Source organism: Leopardus geoffroyi, chromosome C3 (genome assembly GCF_018350155.1).
Source record: "Leopardus geoffroyi isolate Oge1 chromosome C3, O.geoffroyi_Oge1_pat1.0, whole genome shotgun sequence".
In the NCBI taxonomy this organism is placed as follows: domain Eukaryota; kingdom Metazoa; phylum Chordata; class Mammalia; order Carnivora; family Felidae; genus Leopardus; species Leopardus geoffroyi.
Genome location: NC_059338.1, coordinates 5045922 through 5062053, shown reverse-complemented (window position 1 = coordinate 5062053; position 16132 = coordinate 5045922).

Sequence of the window (16132 nt, the reverse complement as noted above, 5' to 3'; positions counted from 1 at the left end):
CCTTCTCACCATCTCAACATCTTCCAGTGTTCAGGCCCGATACCTTCTCGCCCAACCCTGTGATTCCGAAGTCCAAAGGGAAGGACAGTCCCAGCCTCCGTGCCTCACTTATTTGGGGAGTTTTGCTCCTCCCTGATGAAATGTTTTCTCTGAGACCTAAGCTCGTCCCTTACAATTGTCCATTCTAACCTAACCAGCCACGAGGACAAGAGCCGTCTTCACCCGCATTGGGACCAAAGATGGAAAACCTTAAGCAGCAGTTCCCTTCTCCTCTGCCCAAACCCTTGCCTCTCCTCATCCCCCCACCCATCCACATCCTGCGTGAGCAAGTGACTCAGTACTGAGACTACATGAAATACGCAGAATCATTACTTCCGGTACCCAAGTCCCTGAGTGGGGCCGGGTACTCCTTAGCGTGGTGCCTGTCATGGGCAGTATTTGAGGGACAAGTGGCAGGAAAGCCAGGAAGGGGAAAGGGAGGTAGAGCAGGCTTAGGCGGCCCCAGGCCTGCCCAGAACACACCCCCAGGGCTGGGCGGCAAGTGTATAACTTGACCCAGTGATGGGGCTCCCGCAGCTGCCCTGCTAGCTGACTATCCAGCAGGTTAGCGCAAGGTATGTTCATATGATGTTAGCCTGTTTCACAAGCTTCAGAAGGGCCCGAAGAATCAGAAACAGGGCTTCTGACCCCGGAATTACAGATAATTCTGTAGACTGGCCCCGCCTAAAGCCAAAACCAAAGACGTCAACAGATAAGGCTTCAGGATTAACAGATGTCAGGCATCAACCTGGAATAAACTCAATCTCTCCTTTTTCTTCTCTAAAGGTGAAATTGGGGGCTTTCGGTTCTGCCTCTGCAACAAAAGCACGGGCTTACAGAGGAGACGTCCGACATTCACTCTAACCGGTGCAAAGTGTCCCATGCAGCCATTCTCTGGACTGCCCTCCATGGTCACCCCTAGAATGGACGCCCATCTGGATTTCACACATCCTGAACTCACAGAGGGAAGAAATGGGAGCTCCAAAGAGGAGGCCCGCGTATCCTAGGGCCCAAGGGACCTAGCCCAATTCCTTTTTAATTTTTGATTTTTTTAAAGCTTATTTATTTTTGAGAGACAGGGCATGAGCGGAGTGGGGGGGGTGGGGAGAGAGAGAGAGGCACACACAGAATCCAAGGCAGAGCCTGACGTGGGGCTCACACCCACGAACCCTGAGATCATGACCTGAGCTGAAGTCAGATGCTTCGTTGAACCGAGCCACCCCTTAGCCTTAGCGTAATTCTTTAGGAGAGAAGACGACACTGAAGCGACATCCAGCTGGGATTTTCCCAAGGGGCCCAACCCTCAGTGACTGAGGGAGGGCAGGAGCCTGAAGGAGTGGAACAGATTGCACAGCTCCTAGCTTTGAGGACACAGGCAAGTTTCTTCATTTCTTCGAGGCTCAATTCCCGTGTCTATAGAATGGGACTAATAAGGGTAACAGCAGGAACCCCTCCACATACCCATCATGCCCCAGTCAATTCCCAGCCCAACTCCCCCTCTTTGTTATGTACCTCAGAAGATTCCTAGTGCTTTCTGGAATCTGGCTCAAGGAGGGGGCTCTTCGCCAAAAGCCAGGGCCCTCAGTAAAAGTTCTTTCATTTCCCCACCGCCTCGAGGGCCTGAGGCAGTAGGGCTGGAACAGGCTGACCAGAGGCCTCTCAGGAGCCCTGGCCCTGGTCCTCCTCCACGGAGGATGCAAAAGGTTCACAAAGTAGCAATGGACACTCTCTAAGGGAAAACGCCCCAGCCGAGAGAGAGGGCCTGCTTCCGGTGCAGATGAAACTGTTCCCGGAAGTCAGGCCCAGAGCCCGGCCACCGACATTAGGTGTTCCGCTCTGGTGAAAAGTTGGGCCTTGTCGCAGCACCACTGTGGAGAAAGGGGTCTCCTCAGTACCTTGCTTAAACCCAGAAGCTTCGGAGCTAGTGGGGTGGCCATCAAAGTCCTTCAATGGGAGTGAGGAACAGTTTCTCCAACTCCCGGGTACAGGAGCCCCAGTAATGCCCACATCCCAGCCAGAACTACCATCTTGGTACATCCCTGCTGATAAAACTGGGAACAGTTCTATCTCCCAGGATAATCAGAGCTCTTTCAGCAGCACCGACGTTCCTGGAAAGGCTACCCTCAACGCTTGCAAAAGTATTTCCAGACCCAGTCTATACCGTGAAACAAGTGACTTTTTTTTTTTTTTTTTTTTTCACTTTTAGTGAGAAAGGGAACAAAATAGCAAAACTCCTCCGCTGGTTAAGAATGTTGTGCTACCACAGGGTTGTTGTGAGGTGTCTCTGTCTTCACAGAGCTCCTGATCTCTTTGAGAAGCAAACCCGAGCCTCGTTCGTTTTTCCGTGAATGGCATGTAAAAGTCACTACAGTGGTGTTACTTCCCTTTCCTTCTAAGTCCCCTCTCTATCCCTAGTCCTCACCTGTCCCAACCCTTTGCCATCCCCTGTCATCCAACCTTTATCAAGCGTGAGCTTCCTCAAATCCCATCCCGCTATCACCAATCTACGAAGGTACCCACAATTAAACCCGTGGTTCTCAACCTTGACTGCAGATTTTAATCACCTGGGAAGCTCTGAAAACATACGAATGCCCAGGACCCATCCCAGGGTAATTAAACCAGAAACTTCCGAGGCGCGCCCAGCCATCAGCATTTTTTTTTAAGTTACCTCTGCGATTCTAATGTGAGAACCGCTAAGTCAGACTCTTTCCGATTCCCTTCCTCCTTCCTCGGCAGAATAAATGCCCCACCTCCCTTGCCAAGGACTACTTCCTCCAGGTTCGCCTTAGATGCTGTCCTTTCCTACGTCCATCTGTCTCTCCTGCGTCTGACTTAGGCCTCCTGGCTCATCCATGCCCAGCTGGCAGAACTAAGTAAACATAGGCACCTCCACTCTGTAAGCCTCCCTTTGCTGCCACCCTCCTTCTCTCCTCCTTCTCATTCCACCCTCTTGGAAGAGTAGATTCCTCACCACCGTCCTCCCTCCTCCCTTTACTCCTTGGCTCCTTGCATCCCAGTCATCCTCTCTATCTCCCCTCCTCCTGACTTCAGATATTGATATTTCCCAGAACTCAGGCTTTGGCCCCTTTACTCTCACCTCACATGCTCTCCCAGAAGACCGTCCTTCTGTCTCGTGGCTTCCATCAGTACGTACTTATCAGTGTTCCTAAGTCCAGATCTCATATTGCCAGCACCCTGATGGACATTTTCCCCCATTTTACGGATATATCCTAACGTATTTAGTTAGTTAGTTAGTTTTAATATGAAATTTATTGTCAAATTGGTTTCCATACAACCCCCAGTGATCATCCGGAAAGGTGCCCTCCTCAATGCCCATCCCCCACTTTCCCCACCCTCCCACCCCCCATCAACCCTCAGTTTATTCTCAGTTTTTAAGAGTCTCTTATGGTTTGCCTCCCTCCCTCTCTAACTTTTTTTTTTTCCTCCTTCCCCTCCCCTCCTGTTAAGTTTCTCACGATCCACAAAAGAGTGAAAACATATGGTATCGGTCTTTCTCTGTATGACTTATTTCACTTAGCGTCACACTCTCCAGTTCCATCCACGTTGCTACAAATGGCCAGATTTCATTCTTTCTCATTGCCAAGTAGTATTCCATTGTGTATATAAACCACAACTTCTTTATCCATTCCTGACGGACATTTTAACTTGGCTCTTCTTTGGGTGTAATAGGTTTAAAGGGAACACGTTTTCTTCCCTCCACTCCCACCCCCTTGGCCTTTTCAGACCTTTCTCACTTCCAAACGTGTATCATTCCCTTACCGACGTACCTTCCCCTGCCTTGCCAATGTGATGTTTCTGAAAGAGAAATCTGACGGTCACTCCCTCGCCTAGAACAACCCAATGGCTCCCCACCGTCTGCAAGATGAAGTCAAACCTTCTTGGCACTCTGTGTGAAGGAGTACTTGACTCCCTCTCCCCTCCAGCCTTCTCTCCTGTTACCCTCCGTGCATTCAAAGCCCAAACAGTCAACATAGATACATTCAAACTTTCCTCATGAATGGGTTACTCTGCCAACTCGGGACTCCCATTACCGCTTCCCTCTACCTTCATATGGTGTTTCCTTTGCCTGAAATGTCACCCTCCTCCTTCTCTGCTTAGAAAATTCTATTCACCCTTCAAGACTCAGCTGTGGTCCCTCTTTGAGGCCTCTCCAACTTTCCCCGAGCAAAGTTAGATGCCCCTCCCCCAGAGGGCCTCCTTTGTGCTCCCAAAGCTCTGCATTTTACGACACTGTATGGTAATTTCTTATTTACATATCTGTCTGCCCAGCTGGTCTGTGAGCTTCTGAAGTGGAAGAAACAGTGCTTTATTTATTTTCTAAACGCAGAACTTAGCTCAGTGAATGGTACACAACAGTAAATGTTTGTCTAGAGGAACAGAAAAGAGGAGAAGAGCCTGAGTGGAATATGTGATGTTAAAGGAATCTACTTGTAAGTAATAGAATTTTAACATTTTGAGACTGGAAGGGATCTTTCTCTATTCTACGGACAAGGAAAAGCTGCAGAGCCAGTAACACCTTGCCCTCAAATGGTACAACTAATTAGTAGAGGCACCAGAGCTGGAACCTAGGTCTCCTGACATCTTGTTCAGTAGTCTGTCAACGGCCCTCTAGTAACAGAGCATTAATTGTTTGAAATAAAGAACAGGACAGTCGCTCTTAGCTTTTTGTAGACTGCTGCTGTCTTTGAGACTTTGATGAAAGCTACAGGTTCCCCACCAAAAAAAAACAAAAAAACAAAAAAAACCACACATATAGAATTTCACATCCACTTTCAGGGGTTAGAGGGAGTTCGTGGCTATGTGAAAGATGGTGTGAAGGAAGAATCTAGAAATGGAGAGACCAGTGAGAAGGCTAATGCGGTAGTTGGGAAGAGAGAGAGAAAGAGAGAATACAAGAACAAGAACCAGTAAGTGCTGGCTCCAAGACTGGGGCGGGGGGCGGGGGGGTGGGGAGGAGTTAGAAAGGAAAGTTCAAATTTGAGAGGTGACCTGTGGGTGGGATGGGTACAGTGGAGGGACAAAGAGGCATTTAAGATGACTCAGAGGCTTCTGGTATAGATATCAAGGAAAATGGTGATGCCACACATCAAATTATGGGCTAGTGAGAGAGAGTAGGTTTGCAGGCAAATAATGTGTTTGATTTAACAGGTGTCTTAGATGCCTGGAGGCCATCAGGGTGGGGATGTCCAAAGGAAGCTGGCAATAACACAAGCACCTTCCACATCTCCTCTTGCCGCTCTTCTTCTGGCCATCTGGATAATCCATTTTTCCCTGAACCAAACACATACTTTCCTACCTCCATCCTCTTTGCTCACCCTACTCCCTCAATATGGTGCCCTTCCAACCCCCTCACCTTTATCCAAAATATTTCACGGTCCAGTTCAAATGATATTTTCTCTGTTAAACCTTTCCTGACACCACCAGTCTGATCTAATCTCTCCCTTCTCTAAGATCCCAAATCTTTCTCTGAACCTCTCTTACCATATTTTATATTTGGACTTTCAGTAATTTACATCATTCAGTAAAAGGCTGAAAGGAAGAAAAAAGGAATAAAGGACAGATGGTACAAAGAGAAAAACAAACAGCAAGATGGAAAATCTAAACCCAACCATATCAATAATTACATTAAATGTGAATGGTCTAAACACACCAATTAAAATGGTCTAAACACACCAATTAAAAGAAAAAAGGAATAAAGGACAGATGGTACAAAGAGAAAACAAACAGCAAGATGGAAAATCTAAACCCAACCATATCAATAATTACATTAAATGTGAATGGTCTAAACACACCAATTAAAAGGCAGAGTTTGCCAGTTGGATTATAAAAGCAGTATCTGACTATATGCTGCCTAGAAGAAACCCCTTTAACTATAAAGCATGAATAAGGTAAAGGTGAAAGGATGGAAAAATATATATCATGCTAACACCAATCAAGTTAGAATGGCTATATTAAAACTAGATAGAGTAGATTTCAGGGCAAAGGGTATTACCATGAATAAAGAGGGTCATTTCATAATGATAAACAAATCAATTCATCAAGAAGACATGACGATTTGAGAGGTACCCAGCTGGCTGTGTCGGTAGAGAATGTGACTCTTGATCTCGGGGTTGTGAGTTCAAGCCCCAAGTTGGTTGTAGAGATTGCTTTAAAATCTTCTTTTTTTTTTTTTAAAGAAGACATAACAATTGGAAGCACTTATGTACCTAAATAACAGAGAGTCAAAGTACACGAAGCAAAAACTGATAGAACTGTAAGGAGAAATTGACAAATCCATGATTATAATCAGAAATGTCAATACTTATGTCTCAATAATTGATAGGACAAAAAAAATCGGAAAGCCAGTAAAGATATTTAAGGACTTGACCAACACTATCAATTAACTTGACCTGATTGACATTTATAGAACATTCCACTCAATAACAGCAGAATACACATGCTTTTCAAGTGTGCAAGGAACATTCACCAAGATAGACCATACCTTAGGCCATGAAAGAAGTCTTGGTAAATTTAAAAAGAATGAGATCACACAAAATATATTCTCTGACCACAGTGGTATTAAATTATATGTCAATAATTGAAGAATACCTAGAGAATCCCAAATACTTGGAAACTAAGCAACACTGTTCTTTTTTTTTTTTTTAATGTTTATTTATTTTTGAGACACAGAGAGAGTGTGAGCAGGGGAGGGGCAGACAGAGAGGGAGACACAGAATCTGAAGCAAGCTCCAGGCTCTGAGCTGTCAGCACAGAGCCCGACGCGGGACTCAAACTCACAAACCATGAGATCATGACCTGAGCCGAAGTTGGACACTCAACCTACTGAGCCACCCAGACACCCCTAAACAACACTGTTCTAAATAATTCATGGGTAAAAGAAGAAGTCAATGAGAAAATTTAAATTTTTGAACTGAATGAAAATTAAGACACAACATAATTAAATTTGATAGCTAAAGTAGCCCTTAAAGGGAAATTTATAGTTCTAACAGCCTATGTTAAAAAAGAAAACAGGTTGGGGCACCTGGCTAGCTCAGCTAATAGAGGGTTGTGACTCTTGATCTCAGGGTTGTGATTTCAAGTCCCATGTAGGTGTAGAGATTACTTACTTAAAAATCAAATCTTTAAAAGAAAAAAAGAGGGGTGCCTGGGCGGCTCAGTCAGTTAAGCGTCACTCTCCCTCTCTGTCTCAAAATAAATAAATAAACTTTCTTTTTTAATAAATAAAAGAAAAAAGAGGAAACAAAAAGGTCTCGAGTCAACGATATCAGCTTCCACCTTACAAAATTAGGGGGAAATGCAAATTAAACACAAAGTAAACAGAAGTAAGGAAATAATAAAAACAAGCAGAAATCAATGAAATAGAGGGGTGCCTGGGTGTCTCAGTCCGTTGGGCTCTTGCAGTCTGCGGGACTGAGCATTGTGGCTGGCTCTGCACTGACAGGGCAGAGCCCGCTTGGGGTTGTCTCTCTCCTTTTCCCTCTGCCCCTCCCCTGCTAGTACTCTCTCCACCCGTCCCCCGCCACTCTTAAAATTAAAAAAAAAAAAAAAAAATCAGTGAAATAGAAAACAGAAACTCAATAGAAAAAATCAGTAGAAACGAAAGCTGGTTCTCAGAGAAGATAGGAAAAATAGACAAATCTAGGGGCGCCTGGGTGGCTCAGTCGGTTAAGCAGCCGACTTCGGCTCAGGTCATGATCTCGCGGTCCGTTGAGTTCGAGCCCCGTGTCAGGCTCTGTGCTGACCCCTCAGAGCCTGGAGCCTGTTTCAGATTCTGTGTCTCCCTCTCTCTGACCCTCCCCTGTTCATGCTCTGTCTCTCCCTGTCTCAAAAATAAATAAAACGTTAAAAAAGAAAATTAAAAAAAAAAAAAAGAAAAATAGATAAATCTAGCCAGAGTTATCAGGCAAACAAGAAAAAGAGATATATATCATTAATAACAGGAATGAGAGAGATGGAATCACCACAGATTCTAGAGATATTAAAAGGATAATAAAAGAATATTATTAACAGCTTTATGCAAAAAATTTTGACAACTTAGATGAATGTAAAATTCATTGAAAGTAACAAAATATCCAACTCACTCAAGAAGAAATAGACCATCTGAATTAGCCTGTGGCTATTAAACAAATTGAATTGTGGTTAACAACCTTCCCACAAAGGAAACACCAGACCTAAGTAGCTTTACTGGTTAATTCTACCAAACATTAATAAAGAAATAATATCAATTTCACTCAAACTCTTTCAGAGAATTGAAGCAGAGGGAATACTACCCAATTCATTTGTACAAAACCGCGGTTACTCTAACACCAGAATGAGACAAAGATATTACAAGAAAACTACAGACCCGTAGGAACATAGATGCAAAAATCCTTGACAGCATTTTAGTAAATCAAATCCAACATTATATAAAGAGGATAATACATCATGACCAAAAATGCAAGGTGGAGTTAACATCTGAAACATTAGAAACCATTTTTTAGACATTTTATTTTATTTTATTTTATTTTATTTTATTTTACTTATTTTAAAGAAAGAGAGAGAGAGTTCATGAGTAGCAGAGAGGGGCAGAGGAACAGAGAGAGAAAGAGAGAGAGAGAGAGAGAGAGAGAATCTTAAGCAGGCTCCACGTTCAATTTGGAGCCCAATGCAGGACTCCATCCCACAACCCTGGGATCGTGACCTGAGCTGAAATCAAGACTTACACACTCAACCAGCTGAACCACCCAAACACTCCAGGAAACATAATCATCTCAACAACTATCAAGAAAACACTTGACAAAAAGCCAATATAAATTTCTGATTTGAAGAAAAACCTCTCAACAAATTTGGAATAGAAGGAAACTTCTTCAGTCAGATAAAAGTCACCTACACACACACACACACACACACACACACACACACATCCATGCACATATACACACAACTAAGGGATAACGTCTTATAAAAACATCATAGTAGAAGACTGAATGCTTTCCTCCTAAGAGCGGGAACAAGGCAGGGATATCTGCTCTCACGACTTTTAATGGTTTATTTATTTTTGAGGGGGGGTGAGTGGCAGAGAGAGAGGGGGACAGGGGATCTGAAGCAGGCTCTGACAGCGCTTGGTGCTGAGAGGACCAAGCCCAACGCAGGGCTCAAACTCACAAACCGTGAGATCATGACCTGAGCCAAAGTCAGATGGTCAACCAACTGAGCCATCCAGGCGCCCCTGCTCTCACTTTTCTTCAGCATTGTACTGGAGGTTTTAGCCAGTGCAATAAGGCAAGAAAAGTAAATAATGGCATCCAGATTGGAAAGGAAGAAGTAAAATTGTTTTTGTTCAGAGATGACATAATCAACTATGCAGAAAATTCAGTGGATCTACAAAAGAGTTACCAGAACTAACAACTTAGTTTTAACACGTTTTCAGGATATAAGATCAATATGCAGAAGTCAATTGTGTCTCTACCTACTCGTTGTCTTAGTTTCCTATGGCTGCCATAATTAAGTATCACAACCAGGATGGCTTCAAAGAGCAGAAAGGTATTGTCTCAGAGTTCTGGATGCTGGAAGTCTGGTAGCAAGGTATCGGCGGTGCCACGCTCTCACGGAAGGATCTAGGGGAGAATCCCTCCTTGCCTGCGTTAGCTTCTGGTGTCTTCCGGCAATCCCTGTGTTCCTTGGCTTGTAAATGCGTCACTCCAATTTCTACCTCCATTGTCACAGGTCCATCTTTTCCCTGTGGGGTTTTATATCTTTTTCCCTCTCTGCATATCTGTGTCCAAATTTCTTTCTCATAAGGACATCGATCACATTGGATTAAGGGCCCATCCTACTCCAGTATGACCTCATCTTAACTCTAATTACAGCAGCACAGATCCTACTTCCAAATGAGATTACGCTCACAGGTTTCCTGGATTCGTAAGGACTTCCACATATCTTTGAGAGGGCATAAGTTTAACCCATGATACGAGCAATCAACACTCAAAAAAATAAGTTTAAGAATATCATTGATATTAGCATTAAAAAAAAACCCATAAAATACTTGGGAATAAATCTGACAAAAGCTGTGCGTTGAAAACACAAAACATTGCTCAAATAAATTTAAAAAGACCTAAATAAATGGGAAGATAGATATTGCCCGTGGATTAGAAGACTCAATATTATTAAGATTTCTTATGACTTACATTTTTTTATGTTTTAATGTTTATTTAATTTTGAGAGAGAGAGAGGGAGAGCTTGAGTGGGGGAGGGGGAGAGAGAGGGAGACACAGAATCCAAAGCAGGTTCCAGGCTCTGAGCTGTCAGCACAAAGCCTGACATGGGGCTCGAACTCATGAACCATGAGATCATGACCTGAGCTAAAGTCAGATACACTCAGGCACCCCTATTACTAAGATTTCAATCTCCCCAAATTGATCTAAAGATCTAACGTAATCCCAAACAACATCACAACAATCTTTATGGAAACTGACAATCTGATTCTAAGTGTTGTATGGAATTGCAAAGGGTCTAGAACAGCCAAAACAACTTTGAAAAACAAGAATACAGCTGAAACACTTACAGAAATTCAAAATTTATTATAAAGCTACGATAATTAAGATAGTATAGTATAGGCGTTTACAAAAGACAAATAGATCAATGGAACAGAATAGAGAGTTCATAAATAGATCCACATACATATGGTCAATGGATTTTTGACAAATGGGCAAAGACAATGCACTAAAGAAGGGACAGTCCTTTCAATATAGAACAGTTGGATGTCTACATGCCAAAAGACAGAGAGAGAGAGAGAGAGAGAGAGAGAACATCAATCCATACCTGGCATCATACACAAAAATTAACTCAAAGTTGATCATTAAATTAAATGTAAAACATAATGTCTGGAAGAAAACATAGGAGAGCAAATCTTTGCAACTTTCAGCTAGGCAACAGTCTTAGGACCCTAAAAACCAGGATCCATAGAAGATGGTAAACCTTAAAAATAAAGTCCATTAGGGGGCGCCTGGGTGGCGCAGTCGGTTAAGCGTCCGGCTTCAGCCAGGTCGCGATCTCGCGGTCCGTGAGTTCGAGCCCCGCGTCAGGCTCTGGGCTGATGGCTCGGAGCCTGGAGCCTGTTTCCGATTCTGTGTCTCCCTCTCTCTCTGCCCCTCCCCCGTTCATGCTCTGTCTCTCTCTGTCCCAAAAATAAATAAACGTTAAAAAAATAAATAAATAAAATAAAGTCCATTATGGAGGTGCCTGGGTGGCTCAGTCAGTTGAGCGTCCCATTTGGGCTCAGGTCATGACCTCGCTGCTCGCTGCTGCTCGTAGGTTTGAGTCCCGCATCCGGCTCTGTGCTGACAGCTCAGAGCCTGGAGGCTGCTTCTGATTCCGTGTCTCCCTCTTTCTCTCCCCTTCCCCTGCTCACGCTCTCTCTCTCTCTCTCTCAAAAATAAACATTAAAAAAATTTTTTTAATAAAAAAATAAAGTCAGTTATATTGCCAGCAAAAAGTAGGTTTTTTGTTTTTTTTTTTAATTTTTTTTTTCAACGTTTATTTATTTTTGGGACAGAGAGAGACAGAGCATGAACGGGGGAGGGGCAGAGAGAGAGGGAGACACAGAATCGGAAACAGGCTCCAGGCTCTGAGCCATCAGCCCAGAGCCTGATGCGGGGCTCGAACTCCCGGACCGCGAGATCGTGACCTGGCTGAAGTCGGACGCTTAACCGACTGCGCCACCCAGGCGCCCCAAAGTAGGTTTAATCAATAATGGAGAATTGAAATTCAGGACGTACAAACTATGACAAAATTCATAGGCAAGCCCAACAAAGAAGAGGACTGTTATTTTATGCAAAAGAAGATGGGGGTGTGTGTTTTGAACCAAAGTCCACGGAAGAAAAGCAAGAGTTGAGGGTGGGGAGGGTTACATATTGGCTGAGTTGCAGGGGTGGCCAATTTCTTATAGAAGAGCCAATGTCCATCTTTTCCTTTGGGGCCTGTGGTTGATCATTCTTTCCTGTTGATGATTCAGAGTGAAGATCCAGAATCCCAGATTCTGCAGGGATCTATAACTGACAATTCTTCCAGTATTTGACATTGAGTGGTATGGCTTCCCCTCTGGCCTCTGGATTCCACTAATAAAGTTTCCCTTTATTAATTGTCACAAAACATAAAATGATAAGTTGGACTTTACAAAAATTGAGAACTGCTTTCAAAAGACACTTTTTTTTTTGTTTTTAAAATTTTTCAAGTTTATTTATTTTTGAGAGAGACAGAGTGAGAGAGAATGGGAGTGGGGCAGACAGGGAGTGGGAGAGAGAATCCCAAGCAGGCTCCGTGCTGTCAGTGTGGAGCTGGACACGGAGTTCGATCCCACGAACACCAAGATCACGACCTGAGCGGAAACCAAGAGTTGGTGGCTTAACTAACTGAGCCACCCAGGCGCCCCTTGTTTATTTAAAAAAAAAATTTTTTTTTTCAACGTTTATTTATTTTTGGGACAGAGAGAGACAGAGCATGAACGGGGGAGGGGCAGAGAGAGAGGGAGACACAGAATCGGAAACAGGCTCCAGGCTCTGAGCTATCAGCCCAGAGCCCGACGCAGGGCTCGAACTCACGGACCGCGAGATCGTGACCTGGCTGAAGTCGGACGCTTAACCGACTGCACCACCCAGGCGCCCCCCCCCCCTTGTTTATTTTTTTAAGGAGGCTCTGCACTCAGCCTAACGTGGGGCTTGAACTCATGACCCCGAGATCAAGACCTGAGCTGAGATCAAGAGTCAGGGGTGCCCGGGTGGCTGAGTGGTTAAGCATCTGACTTGGGATCAGGTCATGACCTCACAGCTCAGTTCGTGAGTTTGAGTCCCACATGGAGTGAGCTCAAGCCCCCCTTTGGATGAGACCCGCTTCTCTCTCTCTCTCTCTCTGCCCCTCACTCACTTGCGCCCCCTCTCTCTCTCTCAAAAAAAGGAAAAAAAAAAAAGAGTCAGGTGCTTAGCCAACTGAGTTACCCAGGCGCTCCTGAAAAGACACTTTTAAGAAGTGAAAAGACAAGTCACAGACTAGGGGGAAATATTTGCATGTTGCATATTTGATAACGGCCTTGTATTAGATTATATAAAGAACTCTCAAAACTCAAAAAAAAAAAAGGAAAGGAAATAACATAACTATATTGCAAATGAAAAAATAAAATTGTTCTTTGAACAATGAAAAGACAGATTATTCAATAAATGGTATTAAGATAACCAGGTAACTGTTTGGAAAATGTAAGCTTGGAGTTCTACCTCATTTCTTGTATCTAATGAAATGCAGCTAAAGGTAAACAACAACACAACTAAAGGAATAATAATATAAGTATTAGAAGAAAGGGGCGCCTGGGTGGCTCAGTCGGTTAAGCATCCGACTCTTGATTTTGGCTCAGGTCGTGTTCTCACGGTTCGTGAGATCGAGCCCCGTGTTGGGCTTTGCGTTGATAGTTTGGAGCCTGCTTTGGATTCTCTTTCTCCTTCTCTCTCTGCTCTTCCCCCGCTGTCTCTCTCTCGAAATAAATAAATAAACTTAAAGAAAAGAAGAAAAGTGTGGAAGAAGATGCCTAAGTGAAGTGAACATTGTTGAGTCATTTACAATAGGGTGGGGAAGACACTGAGGAAGCAGGGCCTCTGGCTTCTCCCATTTCAATTCTTGGAACACCACAAACTCTTGATTTTTGTCATTTGCAACTTGTCCGTTCTACCTGGACCACATCCTTCTAATTTGGACGGAAATAGAGAGAATGTAACACCTGTTAGCTGAGCCACCCATCGCGTTAGGGAATTCAAACTCTGTAGCACCAATCACAATTCTTTTAAAACAAGTTTTGTAACCTTGTGGCTTTTGAACCTTTATAAGCCTGCACGCCCCTCTCAAAAGTGGGGAGGACACTTCCAATTTTGGTCAACTCCATGCCTTGTCCCTTGGGGATTACAATCCCGAAGGCCCCAAATAAATGCATTTGGTTGCTTTCCAGCCTCTCCTCTTGGTTGACAGCCGCAATCGAGTTTTTCCTTTCTTTCTTTCTTTTCTGCTTTTGAAGCGGGGATGTCCAAGGCCCCAAATACAGAAATCATAGAAGACAAGGTTATAAATGTGATCAAATAAAAATGTCTGCACGCCAAAAGCCTTAACTATCCACGATCCCACCAATCCTACAATCCTACAGTCCTAGAGATCATACAACCAATTGGAAAATCTCCGACAATCAAACCAAACAGGAAACGAATACCTATCACCGCAGCTTCAGCAGCAGCAAAATCTAGAAGTTGGTATCGAGTGCTCGTGAGGTGGCGGGAAACAAGATGATCCACAGGGGCTGCTGTGAGTCTAATCTGATAGGTCCTGTAGCGCAGCCTGGACGTGTCTAAGGAAACCGAATATGGATGTGTAAAGTCTATAATCCAGTTCCGTTCCCAGGAATAGGTTGCAAAAATAACCCTATAATGGATACATGAAATGACAGATTCAAGAATACTCATGACAGCAAAAAACTGGGAAACAATCTTGGATGCTAAATACACGGTAGAAGGTACACAGGGCATATGTGGATACAAAGAAGGAACTAGTCCACCCTATATTGTTTTTAAATTCCATCTCATACATCAAAGCAGAATGGAAGGTTCTGTGTGTGTGTTTCTCAAAGAATTATTCAAATTTGGGGGTGTCCGGGTGGCTCAGTTGGTTAAGTGTCTGACTCTTGATATTGGCTCACGTCTTGATCTCAGGGTTGTGAGTTCAAGCCCTGCATTGGGCTTTGCGCTGGGCGAGAAGCCTACTTTAAAAAGAGAGAGAGAGAGAGAGAGAGAATTTTAAAATTTGAATACAATTCCAATCAGTGTGCCAGGTTCATTTCAGCTCCTCCATTGCCAAACCCGGGGGCAGGGTCTGTTCCGCTTCTCCGCCTTCTCTTTGTCTGCGATGACCAAGGTATAAAGGTACCCGCTGCATTGGACTTTAACCTTCACCTTTTCCTTATTTTTCGTGATCTCAACAGATCTGGCATCCTTTCACCTGGCCAGGAGCAGAAAGTCCTTGATTTCTTCAATTTTGCAAGGCGTGACCAAGAGGGGTGCAAGGGAGCTTACGGCCGCCACAGCAAGTGGCAAGGAGCAAGGACAGAAAGCCAGAAGAGAAGTTTTTGATGTTTCGAACTTATTTGTTGGTTGCTATTGAGGTACAGTTGACACACAATGTTACGTTAGTTTCGGGTGTCCAACGTGGTGATACAAGTCTGTAGTTACGCTGTGTTCTCGTGGGTTTGAGCCCCAAATCAGGCTCTGTCTTGTCAGCACAAAGCCCACTTTGGATGCTCTGTCCCCCTCTCTCTGTGCCTCTGCCCCACTCACGGTCTCTCTCTCTCAAAAAATAAATGAAGATTAAAAAAAAAAACCCACAGTGTTTAGTAAGAAGAAAAAAGAAAAGTAAAACAAACAGAATGAGATGTTATACTACGCTATTGTCCTGAAATATAAAACACACAAGATAATATATATATATATTTTTTAACTTTTTAAATGTTTATTTATTTTTGAGAGAGAGAGAGAGACAGAGACAGAGTGTGAGCCAGGGGAGAGGTAGAGAGAGAGGGAGACACAGAATCCGAAGCAGGCTCCAGGCTCCAAGCTGTCAGCACAGAGCTGGACGCGGGGCTCGATCTCGCAAACCGCAAGATCGTGACCTGAGCTGAAGTCAGACACTTAACTGACTGAGCCACCCAGGCGCCCCTATAATATACTTTTTTAAAGAGAGAGCACAAGAGCCAAGGAGGGGCAGAGGGAGAGGGAGAGAGAGAATCTAAGCAGGCTCCAAGCTCCATGTGGAACCCAACTTGGGGCTCGATCTCATAACCCTGGGATCATGACTTCAGCTGAAATCAAGAGTCAGATGCTCCACCCACTGAGCCACCTAGGTGCCCCACAAAATAGTATGATGTATTGATCAGGTATACATATATGTGTCAATAAATGAATGAAAGGGAGGGCCCACTGCACTGACTAAATAAGTCGGTACATGCCCACGGAAGGGGTGGCAAGGAGAAGGGGACAGGAATGGCAAAAGAAGAGGCAGTAAGAAGGGAGGG